Source organism: Crocodylus porosus, unplaced genomic scaffold, assembly GCF_001723895.1.
Source record: "Crocodylus porosus isolate Cpor-Errol unplaced genomic scaffold, CroPor_comp1, whole genome shotgun sequence".
NCBI lineage: Eukaryota > Metazoa > Chordata > Crocodylia > Crocodylidae > Crocodylus > Crocodylus porosus.
Genome location: NW_017728931.1, coordinates 49,662,680 through 49,678,682, shown reverse-complemented (window position 1 = coordinate 49,678,682; position 16,003 = coordinate 49,662,680). Strand labels below are relative to the sequence as shown.

Below are 16,003 nucleotides of genomic sequence, written 5' to 3'. Positions count from 1 at the left end.
CCTGCCCTTTGGGCAGGGGGCTGGACTCGATGATCTCCCGAGGTCCCTTCCAGCCCTGATGTCTATGAAATCTATGAAAATCTATGAAAGATTACAGAGTCAAGTGCTGAAAAAGTTAGGACATACCAGGGTTTCATGCCCTCTGTGCATAAGCATTATGAAACTATCTTAGGTTTCATACATTTTTTAGATGAGACCCTTCCCTATTCATTGCACAGGATGGACAATGCTCAGTGAAAAAGCAGCTTTTGAATATTTTAATTTCTCTTTGTTCAAAGTGTGGTTCATTGCTTCAGTTACTATTTACTATTCAACCTGTGCTCTAAGAACAGAATTACCCATTTCTTTATGGGCTTTTCTGTGGTGCTTCCACTATGGTATCTCACTGAAATAAGCAAACAGCTTATTTCATGACATCACCGTTATACGAGGGGGAATTATCCCAGTTTTACAGGTGGAGAACTGAGGCTCAGAGAGCTATACCAATATATAAAAGTGCCCACTAATGTCTTCATATTCATATTTGCTGGCAACAAACATGGCTGTGACCCCAGCCAGCTGCAGAGTCTTCTTGGACACGATGTTATTCTGCAAAAACCGGTCTATAATAGCAACTGTCAAGTACATGGTCTCTTGCAGCAGTCTGAATTTCATTTGCACCTCCACAAGCCAGTCAATGAGTATAGCATGCATATTTCCAGTGACTTCCTTGCCCAACAGGAATATTGGTCTGACAGCTTGTTGTTCCTCAAGAACTCTCAGTTATCTGTAGATGTCTTTCACATATTCACTGCAGAGATTTGGGTCAGAATCATCATCTGCATCTACATCAAGCAACACATCAGAAAAGGCTTGACATAGTATTTCCTCCACTGGCATGCATCCAGATGTTTCCATTGTGGTTGGGGATGGAGGCTCCAACTTGGCAGGTTCTTGGACCTGCTCCTCTTCCTTCAGAGGCTCAGCGGTGCCCTCCACAGCTTTTGCGGCTTTCCTGGCAGCAGGCTTATCCTCAGCCGTGGGCTTGGCTTCCTTCTTGAGGGCAGCTTTAGGCTGAGGCTCCTCACACATGTGGTTGCTGATGTCCCCCAGGGCCGACTGCTGCTGCCCCACTGGCCTTGGGTTGTTCTCGGTGTTGACGCTCATGTTGTTCCTGGTGACCTGCAGTGCCATGGCCCCACACGCCAGTCCTGCCCAATTTTGGGTGCCCAATTTGAGTGTCTAATTTTTCAGGGAACTTAGCATTCTACAGTGCTTTCCATATTCAAAGCACAGGTCCCATTGGCTTCACTGGAGACTCTGAGTGTGCAGCACATCTGTAAATCCAGACAAACAGAAAACAGCAAAAACCCTGGTCTGGAATCTGACCATTTCCAGTACCAGGCACTTCCTGGTACTAATTCCCTCTCAGTTTTCCTGTCTGGCTTCACTTGCTCTCACTCTCACAGACACCTCTGTTTGGCTCAGGGCCAGTCTTCAGGTGGTGACAAGATTTCTCAATGCAGCTGGGAGCCCTGAGCAACATCTGGGAAGAAAAAGAGGAGTGAAGGCAGCCACATTGAATATGATCTCAGCAATAAGATTTTAGCCTTTAGCAAAGTCTGCACCTCTCCTGGGAATCCTTGCTAGCCTGAGTCCTGGGGCCAGTGCTAATGGAATAACAATCATGGTAATAAAGTTCCTGCAGCTTTATGAAAACATCCAGGAAGCAATATATACCATTGGGCTCAATAACCAGTGCACTCACGGAAAATGTTTGGATACCAAATGTAGCGCTGAATCAAACTGATTAGTATTTGGTTGCATCTTTCACACACACTTCAGCTATCTCCAGGGATATCATGAAATAGGGAACGAGCAGTTGACAGCATGGTGACTGTGCAGGCAAACGGATCAGCAGCCGTTACAAGCTCAGCAATAGTTTCCTTATCACCTTGGACATTAGAACCTGTATACTGAGATTGGAAGTACTGGACAGGATAGTGAGGTTATTGCTTACTATTTTTGTAAACTGCCATGAGATCTTTAACCTCTGTCTACACCAGTGAGTCTCAACAAAGGTGCCACAGCACCCTGAGGTGCCGTGAGATCTTTTCAAGGGTAATGCAGGGTGGGGTGCCACACAGTATTAGCACTTTTAGGTGTGCCAACACCTGGATGTGATTTACAAGATAAAGTAAGAGATTTCAAATAGGAATTCATTGTGTTGGAAACAGTCTACCCAGTTGTTGTCTTTCTGAGTTCTTTGTAGCAGCAGAATTGCTCTATTATGTTTTCCATTGTCAAAAAATGAGTGAAAGTTAAGAACTGGCATTTTCTGAAGGGTGTCTTGAGTCTAAAAATGTTGAGAACCACTGACCTAGCCAGACACAAGGCACAGACTAGCCTAGCAGGTTAGTTAAGAAGAATGTGCTCTACTCAATATCTCATCCTCATGTTTGTCAGGTGCTTAGTTAGTAAAAAAGGTAATTTCCATGCCAAGTCAGGCTACAGCTACATCCCTCTCCAGCAATTACCTGTACCAGATGTTTAAGTACAAAGGAAGGCATACAAATCTTTGAGACGGCCAGTAATCATTCTGCAAGAATAGTTTCTTTCTGTCCATCTACATGAGATGCTACTGCACAATCAGTGGTTGCTGTGCATTTATTTAGTACTTTGTATAAGGTGGTGAAAAAATGAGTAGTAACCTGAGTTACTGCTCAGTAGTGCCAGTGAACACCTTTTTTGTGACACTACTATGCAGTAGCCTAATACTACTGCCTAATACTGCATGTTTTTTGTCATGCGATGCTACTGCACTGGCCTATTGCACTACTGCGCAGAGTCTTGTGTAAACATGCTGCCTGTCACTTAGTGGCTGGTCTCTGTCCCAAAGCATTAAGGCTTATATTCTTTATAGTTTGCAGCCCCTCTGCTGTGACTGTGGATGTTATGCTCAAGTGGAATAGACCAATCAGCAAAAATCCTTTTAGGAAGGCACATTTTAATTTGCTTTTAGTCTATGTTCAGAATTCTGCGGCACTGTTTCTCTGTCTAAGCAGCAGAGTTTTATGGAAATTGAAGTGTAACAAGGTGTGCACAGGCACCCAGTGGTATTTTGGGTACGTCTACACAGCAAAAAGGAAGTGTGAGCGTGGCATGTGCTGGTGTTCATGTGCCAGCTAGTCTAGTTAGCTCTGGCAATAATAGCAGCAAAGAGGCAGCAGCATGGGCTTGACCACATGCCAACAACAAGAGTGCAAGCTCTAAGACTACAGGGACCCCGGGGTACATGGTTTGGTCAGTAGTACATCCTATATTGAACTAACCCAGGTACACATGTGCTATACTTGCACCTTAATTTTGCTGCATCAGCATCAACTTTAAAGGCCCTTCTGTCCTGAAGGGCACCTGATGCCCAAAAGCTTGTCCACCAGTTCTCTCACCTGTACAGTTGGTCCAGTAAAAGTTGTCACAAAAAAGCCTTGGCTCATGACCTTACAGTAGTTGCCTTTAATCTCATTTAGGGGGATGAGACAGCTTTGCAGCTTCTCAGGGAACCATATCACTTATAGAATATGAAGTCATTGGTTGCCAGTGCTTTCACCACCAGAAGTCGGTCCCTGACAATACATCGTTCAGTGCTTTCTTCAGTCAAGATGTAAATGACATCTTAGAACAAAGACTCTGTTCGGCTGAGAGATGGAGGAGCAGGCCAATGAGGAGTGCTGTTATGGGATCGTTTGCAGATGGAGCTGGAAACCCAGGTTATGGCTATTCCCTGAGCTGGTGATTTCTTTTACTTGGGGCGGGGAGTCTTAAGGTGTTGGAATCTCTCATTTTCCTGAGAAATGGAGGTGAGAGGCAGGGGGTTTCAGTGAGACTTTCCTTGCCTTTCTGCCTGGGGTGCCATATTTCCTTACTCAGCTCCTCCCCACCATGCAGTACTGCCAACACCCAGCCTTGGATTATAGCCTCCTTCAAACAACATCTTGGAGCTCTGAGGTTGATAAGAACTATCACATAATTGCCCAGGAAATGTAAATGATTTTAATTGGTCAGATTCTAATTACTGCTAAATGACTTGATGGTCTTACAGAGATAGTGGGACTGGCCCCTCCCCTTACTTTGCTTGCAGCACAGCAGCAAAGGGTCACGCAGCGGTTATGGCACAGGTGGTTGATAAGGCAGATGCCAAGACAGTTAGCCAGCCTGCCTGCCTCTCAGGCTGCTGATATGACAAAGGCAGGGTAAAATTGCACCTTCTAGATGAACTAAATCAGAGATGTATAGTATAAGCTTTATGCAGCCCAAGCTCACTTCTGCTCCAGCTCACAAAGACAGGCTATATATCTCTGATTTAGTCAGTCCATAAGATACAAATCTACTCTGCCTTCTGTCTGATTTGAGACTAACATGACTTACTATTTCTCTCTGGTGATATGCCTACAACTTTGTTTTTACTGTTGGAGAGCTGCCTTCCAGTTGGAGAAGGGAGGATGGGGCTGCTAGGAGCTTGCAGTGGGAGTGGCTTCCCTGAGAAAGCAGGGAAGGTTGGAGTTTAGGTGCCATACAGAAAGCACTTGCTTTTTACAGGTCATATTGCCTGATTAAATGGCACAGCTGATGAAACCTTAAATGTGGGTTAATCTTAACTGTGCCACTCACCAATGTCAGCACTAGATTGTTCCCTCTAATTAGAAATGCTTCCAGATGATTCCTTGAGAAGGTGCCACTCTGCCATGCCATCTCTGAAAAGGGGAGGTATGGTTTCTTTTAGGTGGGTCCCAATCATTAGTCTAGTGCTCTGCACACTGCTCACTCAAAGGAAACTTTTCAGCAATGGTTAGACTGCCCGCCTGCAGCCTCACCTGAGTACTGAGCAGACCAAAATCATGCTGCAGCAGGAGCATGGAGGGCTGGGAATACAGTGTGGTGTGTGTTTCCCCTTTGTTCCTAGGAAGTAACCTGTAGACAGATCAACAGGGAGAAGTAGTTAGTCATGTTAGTCTGAAGTCAGGCAGAAGGCAGGGTAGGTTTGCACCCCATACATGAACTAAATCAGAGATGTATAGCCTAAGCATTTGAGAACCCAAGCAGAAGTGAACTTGGGCTCATGAAAGCTTATACTATACAGCTGATTTCATCATAAGTGGCAGAAGGTTGGAGGATTTAATGGGGCTTAGCTCCCCCAAACTAATTTCGCGGTGGCCGGCAACAGCACCACCTCGATGCCCCACCATCGCAGCACTGTACCCAGCACCCCCCCTGCACGCTCTGCTGCTGCCACACATACAGCACCAGTGTGCGCTGGCCCCCACAACGGCCCTGAGGGAGCAAGGGATGGGGGTCAGGTGGGCATGACCCATGCTGCCTACATCCCTCCCCTCCCCCAGATAATATTTTCTCCTACTGCTTATGGATTTAATTGGTCTATAAGGTGCAAATATGCCTTCAGCAGCAGGCTGGGTAATTGTCTTGGTGCCCACATTATCAACCACCTGTGCTGCAACCACTATATGACCCTTTTTTGCTGTGTTGAAAGCCCTGGCATAGCCCATCCTTCTGCACCAGCCCAGGGTGATACCCACCTGCACAGAGTAGGACATTGTGCATCTATTCCATGTCTCTGCATCCTGACCTACAGCACAGGCAGCATGTACTAGGGAAGAAAAAGCCCTGTTTTACATGCCTTCTTATTCCTTTGCAAAGTGCATGACTCAGCTTAGGATAGGGCTTGGATCTTGCGAACCTTCTGGATAAGGGACTCCCAGTGATATCAATGAATGATCCTTTCATAGAGGGTTTGACAGGTTGGGCAAAGCATATCTCTATCTAGAAAGCTCCAGGCAGGCACATCTTTATGGTGCTGTGTAATCAAAGCATGAGAGTAATTAATGGCAAGAAGAGAAAAAAGCAGCATGCTTTGAACTACTACCAAATGCTGGAAAGTTGGTGTTATGTATATTGGCCTCCTTTTCTGCACTGACTATGGTTTAAGAAAAGCTGTTGGGCACTGCATGTTTAAGGCCTTGCCCATAGTATAGAAATAACTCATTGGTGACAACACCTGCAAGTTGCCTGATACTGAACATGGTTTGGCTGTAACTGTATGACCCTCTTCAGCTCAGTTTCATACACCATGGACACAACCCACTAGCACAGAACCAGTTATCAAGAACTCTGATAAAGAAGCTTAAAAAAACCCTCCTAATTAAAAACAAACAAAACAAGCAAACAAACAAAAAAACCCAACTAGACAAAAGCGAATTTCTAGGCCAACTTTTCCCTGAGTTACACAGCAGTGAAATAAATCATCACACTGCAAAGCGCAAGACTTCCAAGTTCGCTTCAGGTTTGCATTGTAGACATAAGTCCAAGAGATATCAGTTCCTTGGGGCAGCTCCACAGAGGGTGTGGTGGTGTGACTGCACCATTTCTGGCTGTGCTGGACATGAGCTCTGAGCACGGGGTCTGCTCAGTGACCCTGCTTTCAAGCCCAGAGGATATGTGCTGCTGGGGCGGGGGTGTAGGGAGAAGAAGGGCAACAGCAGCAGTGTTCACCCCATGGGCTCCAGAGCTGCTTGGAAGCAGGGTCTCAGACCAGACCATGCCCCAAGCACAGCAAAAGTCTGCTCTTATCAAGTCATGAGCTCAGAGCTCACTGTGCATGCATGGCGCAGCCAAAGTTGGGGAGTGGGGGGAACCCCTTGCCATGTTTCTGGATCTTCTACTCTCTGCTTTATGTCTAGTCCAAAAGGTTTCAGGAATTCTTACTGTCTAGACTTCCAACACACCAAAATCAAGGGAGGCAACTAGGTTCATGGAAGGCAAAGAGAGCAGGTTGCACTCTGTCTCTTCAGAGCCAGTAGTTTCTGTACTTGAGTAAATCCTGGAATGTTTTTGTTCCCATGACATCCAGTATAATTTACCCGTTGAATTTAATTTTAATAAATTATACATTTTTATAACCACCAGTGTGGAGTTTGTAGCGTTCCTTAGCACCAACATTGCAGGTGGCCCAGAATCTATGTAAGGCAATGTGCCATCATTACCATTTTACGTGGGCACTTCACTGGCTTTAATGTCTGGGAGGTAAAGCAGTGCTATTATCACCTTTCAAAATGGGGAACTGAGCAGCAGAAACTAGCCCAAGATCATACAACAAGTCTATGGAAGAACAAGGAATTGAGCTCATGTCTCTTAAGTTTCAGGCCACAGCACTAATGATTACACCATTGCTTCTCCATGGCTACTTTCAGCTGCTACAAGTTTGAAGCTTGGGCTAGATTGGCTGAGATCTCTGTGGACTTTGACAAGCTCTTTGGCCAAGTAATGGTTTTGCTTACACCAGTAACTTCATTGTAACAGTTTTGTGCTCTCTCATTGGGAATGTGTGCATGTTTTATAGCTTGTGTGCGCACAGCTCCCAAAGGCTGTGGTTCCTCCAGTGTGGAATGGACTTCTTCTCCCAGTGCAAGAAGTCATTGTGAGGAAGATGGTCAGGGCAGTGTTTATTCTTCCTGATTATCCAAGGGAGAAAAAACACCTGCATATAACTGCAAAGCCAAGCTGTGTCAAGGGAGCTGTCCCTGAATCTTTCTTTCTGCTATAAAAACAGAGGTAGTTCCTTTATTTAATGAATGTGTGCCTCATGTTCTCATTCATGAGACCATCAGGCCAGAAAATGGAACTGTCCTGGTCTCTACCCAATGTGGAGTTTCATCCAAGTTTGACCTTGAGTTTCAAGCTTTTACTAGCCTCAAAGTAAAATTCAGGAGGTTTAAAATCACCATGAACCAAAAGAAGAAAATGTTTGCAGGAAATTGCTTATGAACTGGCCAGTGCCTAGTTCTAGTATTCATGCTTAATGCAGGGTGGTGGTGTGTGGTTCATTGGGATGCTTCACAACTGCTTCAGGACATGGCAAGATAAATCATTTTAATCACAGAGCCAGTGGAGAATGCTGCTTTTTCCTCTCAGATTTTCAGATGACCAGGTGTGAGAATGAAAGAAATAATCCCTTGAAAGGACTCATAGCTGCTTCTACAGCAAGATTTAATACACCATAGCATGGAAATATATAGGAAGCATCTGTCAAAGTGTCCAAGTTTTAAAACAAGAAGGGGAAAAAAAAAGCTCCCGCAAATGAGCAAAACCTGGCTCAGCAAGACCAGTGTGAAAGAATAAGTCTTTGCTTTTACTTAGGCTCCCCAAGTCATGAACTGCCTCTCTTCTGCCTTTTCCCCCCTGCTTTTTGTTAACTCCTCATTATCCCCATGAGACTCCATTTGAAATGTCAGAGGCATATTTACAGCTGGGAACTTGCTGACTTCTAGGAGGCTCTGTAAAAACCTGCAAATGGCCCAGTGGGTTCCAGCTGTTTAAATTATTTTCATAGGAGAAGAAGCTTTTTTATGGAGAGAAGTTGAGCAGCAACTAGCCTTGTGGTTTAATAAGGTAGGGAGTTGTAGGTTGCAGTCAGCTGGTCAATGTGCATGAGCAGTGAAGTGATCAAAAGGCAGAGGGTACAGCTGGGGAAGCCATTTTCTCCATCTGGCAAAGTAATTCATGCCTGCTCAGCTGTGCAGAAGTGGCTAAGTGGTTAGGAGGAGCATGGGGAGGGAATCCAGCATTTGGACAGTCTGAAAAATTAGCACCAATGAAGAACAGAAGATTTCTTGGTATGTCCTGGGTTTTGTTCCTTCTGAAGAGGCTGGTATTTGAGACTCTCAGCAGAGTCAAGAACTAGCAAATCAGGAACTTCTCACACAGGAACAGAGCTTCAGAGATCTGTGAAATGCTACCGTATATAAAGGGGGCAATACACCAAAGAAGTCCAGTGAAGACAGATTAAAAAGAACGGGATGAGACCAATAGAGTGGAGTGTCTTTAGTTGCTCTCAGCCAGGACATTAGGCACCTGATTTTCGGAAATTAGGCACCTGAAATGGTTACACATGAACCCCACATCCCTTGGGTATGGGTATGGGATGGGTTCCAGTCTTCTCTGGAGAAGTGACCTCTTTCTTTAACTCATCAATTGGCAAAGGGGTTTCTGATACATACTCCCTGGCTGGAAATGTGTGAGAGACCAACCTGGTAGGATATGAGCAAGGTCCTGCAGGACACCCCATGGAAAGAGGCCTTTGGCCTTCTTTACAGTATTTTCACACAGTGGTCTATGCATTTTCAAAGTCCTTGCTGCTGGCTTTTCAATTGTATCTGGTGAAATTTAGCTTTCTTCAGACAACAGACATAAAACTTATATGTGCCACTTAACACCCAGACTAGAAACCGAAATTACACATAAATCGGGATAAGGGACCAGAAACCAGTTCAAATCTGTAACACAACAGAAGTTCAGTGCACATAAACCACTTTCAAAATGGCCCAAACCATTTGAAGATAAACGTGGATGGATGTAATATCAGACTTAACTGATTTAGGTTAAATACAATGGGTTTATTGAACTTCTGTCCCAGAGCCTCTCCAGAGTCAAGTTAACTCACATTCCCCTCAGCATCCCAGGATGCTTTGCACCTCCCCCTCAAACCCTTCCTCACAGGGTTGGTAGGCTAGCCATGACCCAAGCTGTGTGGTCCAGTGGAGCAGGAAGGCATGATCTAGCACCCCTTGGCTTCTGGCCTGGACCACTGCAGGCATGTGGCTGCATTTCCAGAATCAAAAGTGAATGTCTGTTCACTTATGTATTGTCCAATCTACACAGCTTAGACCAACCTGTGAAGAGCTAAGTACAGACATTCAAAAAACCTGAGCCTGAATCGATCCAATCTTTGCAGGTTAGTTGAACCTGCATAAATTAAACTGACAAGCAAGTGAATAGACATTCACTTTTGCTTCTGGAAATGCAGCCACCTGCCTGCAGTGGCTCAGGCGAGAAACTGAGAGGCACTAGAGCAAGCCTTGCCTTCACTTCCTCAGTGGCCAGAAGGCTGGAGGGAAGCTGTGCTGGGTGGGGGGGATGGGCATGGCCAAGACCTGGCAGGCTGAGTATGATTGGGGAAGAAGTTTAAACCCCCACCCTGACCTGCAGGGACCCCAGCTGGGCTGTTCTGGAAGGGGGAGAGGGGAAGCAGCCCTTGCCAGGATTTCCGGGTATGTGGGGAGCATGGCCAAACCCCAGCCTCTGGCTGGTACCTAAGGGTCGAGTAGTGAGAGCGTGTCCAGACTTCTGGCTCCAGGCCTGAGGCAAAGCAGGGGAGGGAGGGGGGAATCTCCTTTGACCCCTTTGCCTCAAGCCCAGGGCCAGGGTCTGGTCATGCCCATGCTCTTGCTCATTGAGCAGTGAGTGGGGGAGACCCTTGTTGAGATTCCCTGCAGGAGGGAGGGGGGATTAACTCCCCAGTTCCCCTGAGGCTACTAGCATCTGGCCACGCCTCCCACTCCTGCTGCTGGAGCAGTGAGGGGGGCACTCCGGAGCAGGATTTCCCACCCACACCCCCTTCTCAAACAGCCAGAGCAGTGATAGCACTCTGGCCAGGGATGAGGGGGGTGGGGCCAGCCCTGCTCTACTGCAGCAGACAGCACAGCCCAGCCCAGCCCAGGCCAGGGCTGTAAAGCATCCTGGGATGCTGGGGGACTGCGAATTAACTGAAACCAGGAATGTCTGGGACACAAGTGCCATAAACTGGTTTGACCTAAATCAGACAAGTCTGATACTACATTCAACCAGGTTTATCTTAAACCAGTTTCAGCCATTTTGAATGTGGTTTATGTGCCCTGAACTTCTGTTCTGTTACAGGTTAAAACCAGTTTCTGATCACTTAAACTGGTTTATGTGTAATATTTGTCCCTAGCCTTATTGATTCAATCTATGCAGCTTAGACTAACCTGTGAAGATTGAACTGAGCCTTTGGCTTTTTGACTGGCTATACTTAGCCACACAGAAACTGTCAAAACAGTGCTTTCTTAAGTGGTACATAGTCACTGAACTGACTGCTTAGACTGGGGTGGAATTTAGCCACACAAAAGCAAGTGGGGCCAAGAGAAGCAGAAATGTTGCACAAGCTTACTGTGGAATGACATTTAGCATGAACAGCGTGCCTTGGGCCCTGCCTAGACTTGGTTGCTTCTGCCATTGAAACAGCGGCTGACACACGGAGGCTATCAGAGTGTGTTCACATCTACTTGTTTCCTGGAGCTCTGTGTGGATCCACTATATGTGTTGTCTGGCAGGGACAAAATATACCCTATGAAGTCACAGCTGCTGAAGGGACTGTAGTATCCAGAAGAAGCATAGGCAAATTAATGCACAGGCTAGCTGGGCCCAGGCCCAGGAGCCCCTGCCTTGTCATGAATGAAACTGGCAGGTGGGCCATGCTGGGCATGTGTGATGTGGCTGGCTATGGCTACTGGGTGCCATTTGCTGGGCACCACTGCAGCCAGACTGAGCCACAGCAGGACAAGAGGCTTTCCCTGAATCTTGGTCCATGCCACATGCACCCAGTGGGCAGCGGCTCTGCACCCCCAGTTCTGGCTCCAGAGCAGACCTGTGGGTGGGGGCAGCTGTGGCTCCTGGGCTGGGCCTGGGGGGCAGCATTTCCCGCTCCAGCTACTGCTTCTGATATGCCGGCTGGGGATGGAGCCCATGGCTGTGGGGCAGAACGGAAGTCAGGGCGGGGGGAAGGGGAGAGAGGGCCCATGCCATGCAGGGGTGGGGCCCAGCACAGGGCTCCAGTGAATCTTAATCTGTCCCTGAGAAGAAGGTGCAGGCATGTCTCCATTCTTCTTCTGCCAGCTGCTGGGAGGCATCAGAAGCTTCTTTTGTCTGGAGAAGTGGTGTCACTACCGGCAAGAAGATGTTCTGTTATTTCAGAGCAGCTTTGGGTGCCAACACACAACTGAAGTAGAGTTTGAGAACTCTGTAGTTTAGACCAAATCTCATCCTGTGGCCCCCATCTCATTGGAGTCATTGAGGCATAGCTGGGCAGTTTTGGAGCGCACCCTTGGCAGAGGCAGTGACTAGGTTAGCTGCTATTTTTGTGCCCTACCTTACTCAGGGCATTTAGACGCAGTAGCATAACTAAGCAGGGCTAGTAGGGCACTATCCTGGTATTTTTTAACTATATAAAGAGACCCACAGTCAATAAGGGATTAAGATCATTTCCACGTACCTCTTTTGGGCATCATAAGAACTCACATAGCATTCAGTGGTTTAAAAGCAGATTTTTGCAGGCAATTTTTCCTCGTGAGGTGGAAGGAGGAAATAAAGATGAACCAAAGTAATGCACATGTTCATACGAAGTTTCTTCCCCAGTACTAGACAACTCTTTTTCCATCACTTCTTGCAACAGAGCCCAGATGAAGCCTGCAGGTGATGCTGGAAACTGTAGGCAGGTAAATCAGTTTTTTTATTAGCTGTAGTCTGAAGTCCAGTCTGTTTGTACAGTAAATATATATTTTGCATATAGCCACTGGCTGAATCTCTACTTTTTATCATGGCTTTCTAGGGTTTTTTATAGATGCTCTTTTAAACATTGGTATAGAGCATTAGTTGGTGTCATCATCCATACTTTACATTGCTACGTTGAGCTGGAGCTGCCACAGTTATTTAGTAGAGGTGGAGCTGCCCTTTGAACATTTTTCACTCTTTGCATGGCCACATTTACGGCATTTGTAAAATCCAGTGTGATTTTATAGCATTTGTAAAATACTGTGATTTTACAGCCTTTGGAAAGTACTCTGATTCCAGTGAAAAATGACTAGATGGGTTCAATGGAAGAGTCTCCAATACCACAGAGAAGGAAAAATAAAGTAAAAAAGGCCTGAGCATGGAGGAAAACTCTTCTGAGGATAGCAGCAATTAAGTGTTTTTTTGCCTTCTCATGTAAGAGTGATTATTCTTTTTTGTGAGAAGCAGAGTGCTTGGTGCTTTGCTTGATATGTATGAGAAGATATTACAACCCCAAGCTGCTATAGTGAAGAGAGCTTTCACACAGCAAAAACTCAAGAAAATGTCCTTTTATATTTAAAGGAATGATGATATTTAGGACTCATTAAGTCCCTTAAATCAGTAATGGAAACATTTACTTTTGAATAGAGGACCAGGACTGGGCCAATGGGTCTGTCCCAGTTCAGTATCCTTTGAGCTAATTAGTCCTTATTTGCAAAATATACTGCTTGTCTTCATAAGGGATAAACATTAGGGTTATTTATTGCTGCAGTTTTTATTTGTTGGGGTTTTAATAATCCTGCAGCAACTACGTACAGCTCCCTCCCCCCACTTCTTGCAGACTCCCGTTGTACTGCATAATTGGAGAAAAATACAGAAAGGGGCTGGAGGTGAGATTTGTTAAAGTTGCTAATTAGCCAGTGCTATCGCTTCAGAATTACAATACTATTCCTTAGAGGGCTCCAGAGTCCTCTTCCCCCGCCTCTGAGATGCATGCTGAATTTACCCTTAGAAAACAGTGGCAAGTGAATGATGTTGATAACCTCTGGTTCCCTTGCTTGACAGTCTGGCAGGGATGGATTGGTAAGAGAGCCAGGCTGGAATTGAAGATTCTGATCTAATCTGTAAAGTTTTTAACAAGATTCCAAAACTAATTCAGCTAAATGTGAAATCTGATCAGGAAAATTCCTCCTCTAGAGCTCTCAGGCTTGGGAAGAAGGGGGAACAGCAGCAGCATTCTTGATGATAAAATTCAATCAGAGCTGAACTACTGTTGATTACTTTGATTTGGGTTGTGTTTATCTTTTAATTAAGGCATTCTAATCTGTTTTATTTCATTTATTTTTTGTCCTCATTCCCCACATATGGCTTAGTGACAGCTGTTCTGGGGATTTGACAAAAAGGAATGCAAACTAATTTTGTAGCGCTACGGTTTCTCTTGACCATGCTCTTTGGTGAAGGCAGTATTACATGTATGCAATAGGTTTTAGAAGCCTCTGCTTAGATTTGGGTGTCCATTGTGCTGACACTGTACAAAAAATAGTTTAATCCTTGCTCCAAAGACTTGACAGTGTCAATAGACAGGGGAGACACAGAACTGTACAGAGCATTTCCAACTGAGCTGGAATCAGTACCCTGTGCAATTACATTAATACATTCCTATTCCTATAGTTTGCTGTCACTTTCTTATTAATATTACTCCTATTTCCTTTATCTACTACTTCCCAATTTCCTTTACTGGAAATACCTCACTTGATACATCCTAGGATCACATTTGCCTCTTTCAGTGAATACTGGAACCAATTAATATATCCAGGAGAGATTCAGCGGGGTGCAGTGGTGTGTCTTAGTTTGCCTAACTGGAGATTACCAAGCTCTTTGTGTTTTGCTTCCATTTCGTTTGTGGTCCTTTCTGTTCCTGTACGCTTCTGCCTTTGTTCCACACAGCTTGCATAAGCATGGTTCTGTGTGCATAACCTGCATGGAATCCCACATTTCCCTGTTTTGATAGCTGTTTAAAAGAAGTGATTAAATAGAAAAAAAAAATCTCAAACATCTATAAAAATAGCCAGGGTTACCAACAGGATAATCTTTGGTCTTAAAGAGTATGGAAGACTCCTTAAAGGAAAAAAAATACACTAAGAACCAGTAACAGAATCCTAGACAGGGCTATAATGTAACTTCTGGGGCAGGCTGTCCAATTTACTGCACTGGAGCCAAGAAGAAGTGTGGGTGCTCAACTCCTCACAAGAACAGGAAATAATTGTGGTGCTTTCTTCATTGCTACTCACAGGGTTCACATATATTATACAGACAAAAACTGTGCCAAGAGAACATCATTAATGTTGTGAGTCAAGCACTGAAAAGCTAGAAAGGCTGCCCAAACAACCTTCATTTATCTTCCGTTTACATATTCATCACAAAACAGTCTTTTATGTCATGATTCCTTATACTATTTTTTCTGTGGGACTTTGCTTCCCTTGCTTCATAGAATGGCTTGTATTTGCTGAAAGAGTAACTCTTGGTGTTCTGTTTTATGCTTGTTCAGTACACTCCCCTAATCTTACTTACTTTGAACAATTCAACCGCTGCTCTGAAGGCCAAATTATTCATTTTCTTGGGGGCTTCTGTATGTGGCTCATAATTACAGCATTGGAGTGCTTCCTAAATATCAAGACAAGGTTCTTTGAGCTAATATCTTTTATTAGACCAACTTAAACAGTTGGGGAAAAAAAATTTAGCAAGCTTTTGGGTTTAAAAACCCTTTGTAAGCTGAGGAAGCCTCTACAGTTGGTGTGTGCTCTTCCTGGATGGAATGAATGGTAAAGAAGCCAGAGGCTGGGCTGGTATGCATACTAAACAGGCTGTCTATGCATTTATTTTCACAACCCTCTTTGGGAGCAGGAGATATTATCCCCATTTAACAGAAGGGGAACTGAGGTGCAAAGAGATGAGCATCAAAATGATCTTCTAATTGTCGGTGCCCAATTTGAGACACCAAAGCCTTTATGTTTTAGATTACTTGATGTTATACGGTACTTTGTATGTTTGAAGGCCAGCACCCATTATTTCAGTTGCAGCTGTGGTTTCTTAGTAGTGCTGCAGATCTGACTGAATCAGGCACCTAGAAAATGAGGAACATGCAATTAGTGACCCCCTTAGGAAAATCTGGCCCAACTGGCCTGCCCAGCATCACCCTGGAACCTAGTGGCAGAGTCAGGGGCAGATCTGGGGTGGGGGGAGCAGAACGCAGTGGTGCAGTCACATCCCCTCTTTGATTCCTGCTACACACAAACTTTAAAATCAACTGCCTGGGAGGGGCAGCAGCATTTCTGTTCAGGCAGGGCTGACTTCATTGCTCATTATAATGTACCTGATTACTGCTAATCTCAGATGCTAATGACCCTCTGTCCTTTTAATGGCCTTGATGTTCCATTAATCAAGTTATCCTTTCTTCTGCAATGTTGCTGTCTGTTAGCCATTCCTGGTAATATCTCTTCTGTTTCACAGCCATGCAGACTGTTTTTAGTCCTAGCTAAAAATCTTAATTCAGATGTGTCATATTAACTCAGGTGTGAAAATGATTAATACTGAAGTGTTGGATGTA

The 16,003-nt window shown here is 45.0% G+C and overlaps 1 pseudogene; it reads right to left on the bottom strand.

Annotated features, from left to right (window-relative positions):
- Positions 1-380: 380 nt before the first annotated feature.
- On the bottom strand, positions 381-1,212 carry LOC109316073 (annotated as a pseudogene).
- Positions 1,213-16,003: the final 14,791 nt, after the last annotated feature.